At 44.0% G+C, this 10,457-nt stretch overlaps 1 pseudogene; it reads left to right on the top strand.

The window, feature by feature from the left end:
* The window catches only part of LOC111980748 (phospholipid-transporting ATPase ABCA1-like), a 134,562-nt pseudogene that overhangs the window by 73,340 nt on the left and 50,765 nt on the right, over positions 1-10,457 (top strand).

The following is a 10,457-nucleotide window of genomic DNA, read 5'->3' as shown; positions in this document are numbered from 1 at the left end:
TAGTGTCAAAGGCTTTTATTGCCAATAACATGAAGTGGTGGAAAGAGTCATATTTGCAGTGATTGACCTTTTTTTTCAAGACCTCTGCAATCCGCCCTGGCATGCTGTCATTAACTTCTTTGGGGTAGGGGCAGTATTTTCACGTCCGGATTTTTTATTTTTATTTCACTTTATTTAACCAGGTAGGCTAGTTGAAACAAGTTCTCATTTGCAACTGCGACCTGGCCAAGATAAAGCATAGCAGTGTGAACAGACAACAACACAGAGTTACACACATGGAGTAAAACAATAAACAAGCAATAACTGGTAGAAAAAGAGAATCTATATACATTGTGTGCAAAAGGCATGAGGAGGTAGGCAATAAATCGAAAATTACAACTTTAGCAGATTAACACTGGAGGATAAATCATCAGATGATCATGTGCAAAGTAGAGATACTGGTGTGCAAAAAGAGCAGAAAAAGTAATAAATAAAAACAAGTATGGGGTGAGGTAGGCTAATTGGGTGGGCTATATCCGATGGCCTATGTACAGCCTGCAGCGATCGGTTAGCTGCTCAGATAGAAGATGTTTAAGTTGTTGAGGGAGATAAAAGTCTCCAACTTCGAGATTTTTGCAATTCGTTCCAGTCGCAGCAGCAGAGAATGGGGAAGGTGGCCAAATGGGTTTTGGCTTTAGGGATATCAGTGAGATCCACCTGTGGAGCGCATGCTACGGGTGGGTGTAGCATCGTGAACAGTGAACTGAGATAAGGCGGCACTTTACCTAGCATAGCCTTGTAGATGACCTGAGCCAGTGGGTCTGACGACGAACATGTAGCGAGGGCCAGCCGACTAGGGCATACAGGTCCGCAGTGGTGGGTCGTATAAGGTGCTTAGTAACAAAACGGATGGCACTGTGATAACCTGCATCCAGTTTGCTGAGTAGAGTATTGGAAGCTATTTTGTAGATGACATCGCCGAAGTCGATGATCGGTAGGATAGTTAAGTTTGGCGGCGGAGTGAAGGAGGCTTTGTTGCGAAATAGAAAGCCGACTCTAGATTTGATTTTGGATTGGAGATGTTTGATATGAGTCTGGAAGGAGAGTTGCAGTCTAGCCAGACACCTAGGTACTTATAGATTCCCATATTAAGGTCGGAACCGTCCAGGGTGTGATGCTAGTCGGTGCGTGCGGGTGCAGGCAGCGAACGGTTGAAAAGCATGCATTTGGTTTTACTAGCATTTAAGAGCAGTTGGAGGCCCGGATGGAGTGTTGTATGGCATTGAAGCTCGTTTGGAGGTTAGATAGCACAGTGTCCAGGAAGGGCCAGAAGTATACAGAATGGTGTCGTCTGCGTAGAGGTGATCAGGGAATCGCCCGCAGCAAGAGCAACATCATTGATATATACAGAGAAAAGAGTCGGCCCGAGAATTGAACCCTGTGGTACCCCCATAGAGGACTGCCAGAGGACCGGACAACATGCCCTCCGATTTGACCACTGAACTCTGTCTGCAAAAGTAGTTGGTGAACCAGGCAAGGCAGTCATTAGAAAACCGAGGCTACTGAGTCTGCCGATAAGAATATGGTGATGGACAGAGTCGAAAGCCTTGGCCAGGTCGATGAAGACGGCTGCACAGTACTGTCTTTTATCGATGGCGGTTATGATATCGTTTAGTACCTTGAGCGTGGCTGAGGTGCACCGTGACCGGCTCGGAAACCGGATTGCCACAGCGGAGAAGGTACGGTGGGATTCGAGATGGTCAGTGATCTGTTTGTTGACTGTGGCTTTCGAAGACCTTAGATAGGCAGGGCAGATGGATATAGGTCTGTAACAGTTTGGGTCCAGGGTGTCTCCCCTTTGAAGAGGGGGATGACCGCGGCAGCTTTCCCAATCCTTGGGATCTCAGATGATCGAAGGAGGTTGAAACAGGCTGGTAATAGGGGTGCGACAATGGGCGCGGACAGTTTCAGAAATAGGGGGTCAGATTGTCAAGCCCAGCTGATTTGTATGGGTCCAGTGTTTGCAGCTCTTTCAGAACATCTGCTATCTGGATTTGGTATAAGGAGAAGCTGGGGAGGCTTGGGCGAATAGCAGCAGGGGGGGCGGGCTGTTGGCCAAGGTTGGAGTCGCAGGAGGAAAGGCATGGCAGCCGTTGAGAAATGCTTGTTGAAGTTTTCGATTATCACGGATTTATCGGTGGTGACCGTGTTACCTAGCCTCACGTGCAGTGGGCAGCTGGAGGAGGTGCTTCTTGTTCTCTCATGGACTTTACAGTATCCCAGAACTTTTTGGAGTTAGAGCTACAGGATGCAATTTTCTGCTTGAAAAAGCTGGCTTGCTTTCCTGACTGACTGCGTGTGTTTGGTTCCTGACTTCCCTGAACAGTTGCATATCGCGGGGACTCTTCGATGCTATTGCAGTTCGCCACAGGATGTTTTTTGTGCTGGTCGAGGGCAGTTCAGGTCTGGAGTGAACCAAGGGCTATATCTGTTCTTAGTTCTGCATTTTTTGAACGGAGCATGCTTGTCTAAGATGGTGAGGAAGTAACTTTTAAAGAATGACCAGGCATCCTCAACTGACGGGATGAGGTCAATATCCTTCCTCAGGGTACACCGCGGGCCAGGGTGATTAGAAAGGCTGCTCGCAGAAGTGTTTTGGGAGCGTTTGACAGTGATGAGGGTGGTCGTTTGACCGCGGACCCGTAGCGGATACAGGCAATGCGGCAGTGATCGCTGAGATCTTGAATTGAAGACAGCAGAGGTGTTTTGGAGGACAAGTTGGTCAGATAATGTCTATTAGGGTGCCCATGTTTACGGATTTAGGGTTGTACCTGGTGGGTTCCTTGTATGATTTGTTGTGAGATTGAGGGCATCTAACTTAGATTGTATGGAATGCCGGGGTGTTATAGCATATCCCAGTTTAGGTCACCTAACAGAACAAACTCTGAAGCTAGATGGGGGGCGATCAATTCACAGATGGTGTCCAGGGCACAGCTGAGAGCTGAGGGGGGGTCGGTAGCAGGCGGCAACAGTTGAGATACTTATTTCTGGAGAGATTAATTTTAAAAATTAGAAGTTCGAACTGTTTGGGGCATAGACCTGGAAAGTATGACAGAATTTTGCAGGCTATCTCTGCAGTAGATTGCAACTCCTCCCCTGTTTGGCAGTTCTATCTTGATGGAAGGTGTTATAGTTGGGTATGGAAATCTCAGAATTTTGGTGGCCTCCTAAGCCAGGATTCAGACACGGCAAGGACATAGGTTGGCGAGTGTGCTAAAGCGGTGAGTAAGCACAACTTAGGGAGGGAGGCTTCTGAGTTTGACATGCATGAGACAAGGGCTTTTTCATGAAATGCTTGTAATTATACTTCAGTATTCCATAGTAACATCTGACAAAAATATCTAAAGACACTGAAGCAGCAAACTTTGTGGAAATTAATATTTGTGTCATTCTCAAAACTTTTGGCCATGACTGTAGAGATGCTGGGCTGCAAAGGAGCAAGATACATAAATAAATACCGTATGGGGATGAGGAAGTTGGATGGGCTATTTACAGATGGGCTAACATGTTGGTCCCATGTTTTTTCCATACACACAAAAAGCTTATATCTCTAAAATGTTGTGTGCAAATTTGTTTACGTACCTGTTAGTGAGCATTTCTTATTTGCCAAGAAAATCCATCCACCTGACAGGTGTGGGATATCAAGAAGCTGATTAAACAGCATGATCATTACACAGATACACCTTGTGCTTGGGACAATAAAAGGCCACTCTAAAATGTGCAGTTTTGTCATAGAACACAATGCCACAGATGTTTCAAGTTTTGAGGGGGTGTGCAATTGGCATTCTGACTGCAGGAATGGCCACCAGAGCTGTTGCCAGAGAATTGAATATTAATTTCTCTCTTTTAGAGAATTTGGCAGTACATCCGACCGGCCTCACAACCGCAGACCATTTGTATGGCATCGTGTGGGTGAGCGATTTGCTGATGTCAATGTGAATGTGAGTGCCCCATGGTGGTGGTGGGGTTATGGTGTGGGCAGGCATAAGCTACGGACAACGAACACAATTGCATTTTTTTCGATGGCATTTTGAATGCACAGAGATGCCGTGAAGAGATCCTAAGGCCCATTGTTATCCATTCATCCGCTGCCATCACCTCATGTTTTAGCATGATAATGCACGGACCCCTTTCTCAAGGATCTGTAAACAATTCCTGGTATCTGAAAATTCTATGGCCTGCATACTCACCAGACATGTCAGCCATTGAGCACGTTTGGGATGCTCTGGATTGACGTCTACGCAGCGTATTCCAGTTCCCGCTTATACCCAGCTACTTCGCACAGCTATTGAAGAGTGGGACAACATTCCACAGACTACAATCGACAGCCTGATCAACTCTATGCCAAGGAGATGTGTCGCGCTGCATGAGGCAAATGGTGGTCACACCAGATACTGACACATTTTCTGATCCATGCCCCTACCTTTTTTATATATATCTGTGAACAACAGATGCATATTTGTATTCCCAGTCATGTGAAATCCATAGATTAGGGCCTAATGAATTTCTTTCAACTGGATGATTTCCTTATATGAATTGTAAATCTTTGAAATTGTTGCATGTTGCATGTTGCATTGATATTTTTGTTCAGTATATTTGATACCATTGCGCTCCAGCCTTTACCTATTCCGCTCCAGCCTTTACCTATTCCGCTCCAGAATGTCATCATGTAGACTAGCCTACACGCACAGCCTACCTGCACTTTACCTGCGAGCGGTTGGCTAGAGCATACATGCCAAGACCAGAATAGGGGAATTTGCTGTTTAATGCAAAAGTTTTTGAGACAAAACTATCGGGAGAGTGGAAAATGCGATGGAAACACATTGAACTTTAGATTTTTATTCGGTACATAGAAACTTAAGCAAAAAAGTACATTTTATGTGCACTACGTCATCTCGCACTGGTTTCTATCCGCAACAAGTCCATTTGGTGGAAACACATCACTGGTGGGAAGATCTGTCACCAATTGGATGGAAACCTAGTTTTTCATACGCTCATGTCCTTTGAACATTCATCTTCTTTCCACTCTCTCTGGTTTCTCAGACACAGCTTAATGTTGGCTGTCTTCTTTTTTACATAATGAGACAAACTCATTTGCATAGCGATTTCATTATCGTCATTGCCGTCGTTCATCATCGGTTTGTTTTTTGTTTGTCTGTTTGCTGGCAACCTCCCCATCAAACAGTCATCTTTTTGTTGTGACTTGTTTTCCCATATATTTATCGGTATTGTTCTGGCAAATCATATTCCTAAGGGGCTCTGGCAATATAATAATGGAATGCATGCCGGTCGCTGCCAATCTGGCAAGTGACCTACCGCGCACTTCCTTGTCAAGGGCATTTGCCTAGTGTATTAGAAAGCCTGCTGTGTAGTGTAGCTCTCCGGGTCAATTGAGACATTGCTGATGGGGGACAATGACAGCCCAGCTATCACTCCTGGGGATGTAAAAGCAGATAAGAGCCCTGTAGGTGGCCAAGAGCCGGGGCTGATGCATCACTTATCCTACCAGTTAACTGTCACTGTTGAATCACCTGGAAAAAATGGGCTGTGACATGCTGGGATGTTGGTGGTTTCCACAGGTTCCTCTGTTCCTCTGTTCTGTTCTGATAAACTGGATGAACAGAGGAGCCAAAATGGCTGCCGTAGATAAGAACACACAAGACCACGCCCCAGTTCACCGCGGCAGGTTCTAGAGCGATATCTGACAGCTCCATCTTTCTCCGTCGTCTCTATTTCCACACCTTCATTCTATCTCGTCCACCCTGCGCTGCGACGATAGCCAAAACGGGAACAGCAAAGTTGAAGTTCTCTTCATTCTCCGTTGTATTTCTCCACTGAAGGTCAAAGTTAATACACCTAGCTCCCCGCTATGGGAAGATGTCTAGTAGTCTAGAGGGAAGGAGTAAAAATAGCCAAAACTGGAGGGAAAAGGAAAGCATGGCTGCAGCAGCACATATATTACTTTACGTCCCAGTTTTATCTGGAGACTGAGCGAGGGAGCATGGGAGTTTTCTCAGCTCCCTGTGGATCGCATCTATCGCAGTCTGCCTTGTATGCATGAGACAGTGTTTGAGTCAATAGCCCAGCCGTTAGCCACTCAGACAAGCCGGTTGGGCACCTAAATGGATCTGGCCTGGTTGGGGGCCTGAGTGATTCAGGAGGGGGGCAGTCGATGGGGCTGTATTAGTTCTGCCGTGTCATGACCCTCTGTACTGTGTTTTGGAATTGCTATGCTGGGCATTATGTCTGGAACTTGTCTACTCTCCCAGGGAATTGCCGTTTAATTGCACTGTGTGTGCGGGTGGAGTGGGTGGTTGGGGGGGAAGGGGGTATTAAATACATAAATATTTGTATTCCTAACAGCATGTACTTCTGTCTACCTCTTTTTGAGAATAATATAGTGTGTTGTGTATACAATGTTACATTCTATTTTGGATGTGCATAACTGATTATGAAGTTTCCCTTTAACGTTAACACATCTAGTTTGAGAAATTGGCTAATGGTCGCCCTCCCCAAAACTCTTTCAGACATATATATATATTCCTTTTTGTAAGTCCCTCCGGTCAAGATGAAGGCGATGCTAGGGGAATATGAACACTAAAGCAATATGGGTCAGACTAGAGCCTTGGAGATTTTTTCACTTCAGAACCCATTTGGAGATGATTTATYGGCATATAGCACAAACTTTGAAGAAAATTGTCACGCGTTTCATCATCGCCTAAGAGCTTCTTAGATCTCCTTGATGAACACCCAGTCGAGAGAAGATCTGTTATTTCACGTATTGATCTCGAATTAGGTCTCTATTCCTTCACATTCTTCTTGATGACAAATGGGCCCCGGCTGTACAAGGTCATTGGTTTGCTTTTATTATTTCAGTTTTTCCAATTCACTTATGTTTCTAACTTTAGGCTCTTTTAGCCTTATGCCAGCTTCTTGCCAGCTCCTTTGCTTGATTCCAGCTTTAAATTCTAAGACTTTACTCAAGGGGTTGTAGTTTGACTATGATTAATAACTTTGTCAAATGTAGTTGAGTGGGAGTGCGTCCAGTACGTGTTGATATGACCAGATATATTCAAATTGAGCTTCTTAGCGTTGACAATAAAAGGTAGCTAAGTAATACATTATATGGATGGCCAGGATCTCATGCTTGACGTTTTGTTGGCCAGCGTGACCTTAAGTCCTTGAGGAAAACGTGTAAAAGTTGAAAAAGGCAAAGATGAATTGGCAGACCTATTGCTGGACATTTGAGAGTTAGCGTTGACACCATGATCAATTAGGTATTTTCGTTATGCATACTTCCTATGCATACTTCCCTGCAGGGAATTTAGGCAGYTGCTCGGACAGCCCAACTACTCACAGGCAGAAATGCTCAATTTACTGCTGCATGTGGACTACCATTGACATTCCAACTCTAACCTTTGATCTGTAGCTTAAGTTTGGCCATTAGCAGAGAAAATATTTACTTGAAGTTGAGCTACATCATTACTGCTGTATACCCAAAGTCATACATGAAGACGAAAATAAACTTTATTTTAATGATGACGGTAGTGAGTTATTTACCCCCAATGACCAAAGGCCCCAATTAAATCCATAACAGATAAAGGAAACTTTACTTCTAAATGAATTGTGAATGTTTGCACTATATCGAATGTGTTAACTCAGAGTTAGCTGCAAACACTCTGTGTGGACAACGTCATTGGATAATGCCTCTGAACCACACCTGTGGTTGAAAAATATAGCAGAAARGTGTTTGAACTGTAACGCGGTTTACCTTTATCTACAGTTGATTGAATTGCGGGCAAAGTTAGGCCTTTTCATGACGCCATTCCTCAAACTAAAGTAACAAATTGCAGAGCAAGTGCAAATCCCCATGATGAAATCTGACAACATAAGGTGTCATCCGTGATTCTCATCTGCCGCTCCACATTGCACTGTGTTAAGCAACGCATACCACTTTTCGCCCTGGGTCTACCGAAGGAGGAAACGGTGAATTTATGGTTTTCACAACGTACGCTAGCGTCTTTGAAGACTACCCTGAGACCCAACAGATGCATTTTGCATAAGCTGGCTTTAGAACGGCATGTAAATACAGAAGTGGCTATATCTACTGTATATATCTCTTTCTTTCTTRCTTTTTCTCTTTTTCTCTTTCGCACTCTTCATCTCTATCATTCACTCTCCCCCATCTCTCTCTCTCTCTCTTATTCCATCTCTCTCCCCCATCTCTCTCTCTCTCTCTCCCTCCATCTCTCTCTCTCTCCTCCCATCTTTCTCTCTCTCTCTCTCTCTCTCTTATTCCATCTCTCTCTCTCTTATTCCCTCTCTCTCTCTCTCTCTCATTCCCTCAATCTTCGGTAATGAAAGCAATGTGGAGAACCGACGCTGGCGGTGTTGTAGAATCAGTGCAGACTGGCTATCTTTCATTCTGTCTTCATTTAATTAATTAGGGCTTGTGTGTTTTAAAAGGCACCATCGTTCAGCAATACAGCTACAGGGAGAAGGGATTTCAGGAGGGGTGGCTTAATCAGGAAGGGAGGAAAAAGGAAATGTCCTTGGTGAAATGTCCTTGTCCTTGGTCCATGGTGATTTAACCACACCAACAAAAAAGACAACGTTTCGATCCGAGTTGGATCTTCGTCAGGTCATATACCACTGTGAAACACCTATTTAAATCAACTCTAGAGGGCTTGTACATCCGGTCAATTCAATACATCCATTACATTGAATACATTAACATCACAATAAGTATTACACAGTAGACATATGGAAATACATGAATACATTTAGGATTGTATCTACTTTTTTCTTTGATATGTTCATCTGTCCTGCACCTAATTAATTGGATTTGCATATATTTCTGTAATTTGTATTTAAATCAGGAAGGGCCCTAACCTGGGTAATGAAAAGCCAATAAGATTGTGTGTGTGTGTGTGTGTGTGTGTGTGTGTGTGTGTGTGTGTGTGTGTGTGTGTGTGTGTGTGTGTGTGTGTGTAAGTCCATTCCTGTGAATGTGTCTGTTATAGCAAGTGGGAAGGTGTATGTCTTCCAAAGTCTCAGTGCTTGGGATGAGAATGTTTGTATCTGTATGTATGAGCAGCTGCTCCTGCCCTCACGTAACGCGGGTGAGGGAGACATCACTGAGTGAGCGTGCCCTAAATGACAAGTCAAGGCTAATTTCCATGTCATTTAGCAAGCAGTGTGCCTCCACTGATGAGCGCGCACGGAGGGTGCGCTTTAATTATCTGGGGAGTGTCGAAACACTCTTAATGCCAAGAGCACTCTTTTCCCGCCACCGCAAGCTCCAAATCCGCTGCTTCCCTCAGGTCACTCGACAGACTCGTGCCTCCGCATGTGCAACACAGACAGCGGGTTCCCTGTAATGTGATGTCATGCCATAATGTGCCCTTATGTTTTGCTGTGTTTCTTGTCTTTTATGAGTCGCTAATATGTTGTTGTTGTTTTTCTTTTTGTTTTCCCTCCTTACAGAAAATCTCGCACATCAATGACATTGTGAAGCAGGTGCTGCTGATTTTCCCGCACTTCTGTCTGGGTCGAGGGCTCATCGACATGGGCAAGAACCAGGCCATGGCCACTGTGTTTGAACGCTTCGGTGAGCATCCTCCACACCACCTTTGCGCTTAAATACCACACTATAGGGAGTAAATTGTTGGGGGGAAAAAATAAAAAAATAATGATGACAAAACTGTAAAAGTGTAAATAATGCCACACTATTTCTGAAGTGATCACAAAGGCTTCATCCTAATATATACTCTCACTGTACTGTAAACTGCTTTGGATAAAAGTGCCATTTTAATATTATATTACTAAGATTCATCAGTGATTCATCAGATTCATCAGTGCAAAGCTTTTCCCTCCTAGCAAGATGGAATAACATTTAAGTGGTAGGATGAAAGGTCAAATGAAGCTGAGTAATTTAAGGAAAAGAAAGAAAGTACAGTAGAGTGTAAAGAAAGACAATGTCACGGCTTTAGCTTTGGTTTTGTCTTTCAAGATTCAGTAGAGAATAACAGGTGCAAACTCTCCACTGCTGCACATTGTTGTCTAAATATCCTTGAAAAGAAATGGAGGGAATTGGCAGATTCATTTAACTCGACAGTTGATTGTTGTAGGTGATAATACAAAAGGTGGGAGGAAGGGTCTGACTATTCTCCAGTAAGAACATTTGGTACCAAACATTTTGGGGTTTAGGATTTACCAAAGGCCAATAGCTTAGCTACTTTGTTTAATTTAGTCCTCTACTTATACAATGCCTTTACAGCATCTTCATACTTTCACACATAGGGCCCATGGATGTTACCAGTACCCTTTACAGGACTAAACATATCACCTCCTCTTAAGTGTCGCTGCATTATTACCAAATAGGATAACATTTGACCAATAATGTGACCGTAGCCCTC

This window comes from Salvelinus sp. IW2-2015, linkage group LG3, assembly GCF_002910315.2.
Source record: "Salvelinus sp. IW2-2015 linkage group LG3, ASM291031v2, whole genome shotgun sequence".
NCBI classification, from domain to species: Eukaryota; Metazoa; Chordata; class Actinopteri; order Salmoniformes; family Salmonidae; genus Salvelinus; species Salvelinus sp. IW2-2015.
The sequence above is the reverse complement of the archived record's forward strand: the minus strand, read 5'-3'. Positions and strand labels throughout refer to the sequence as shown.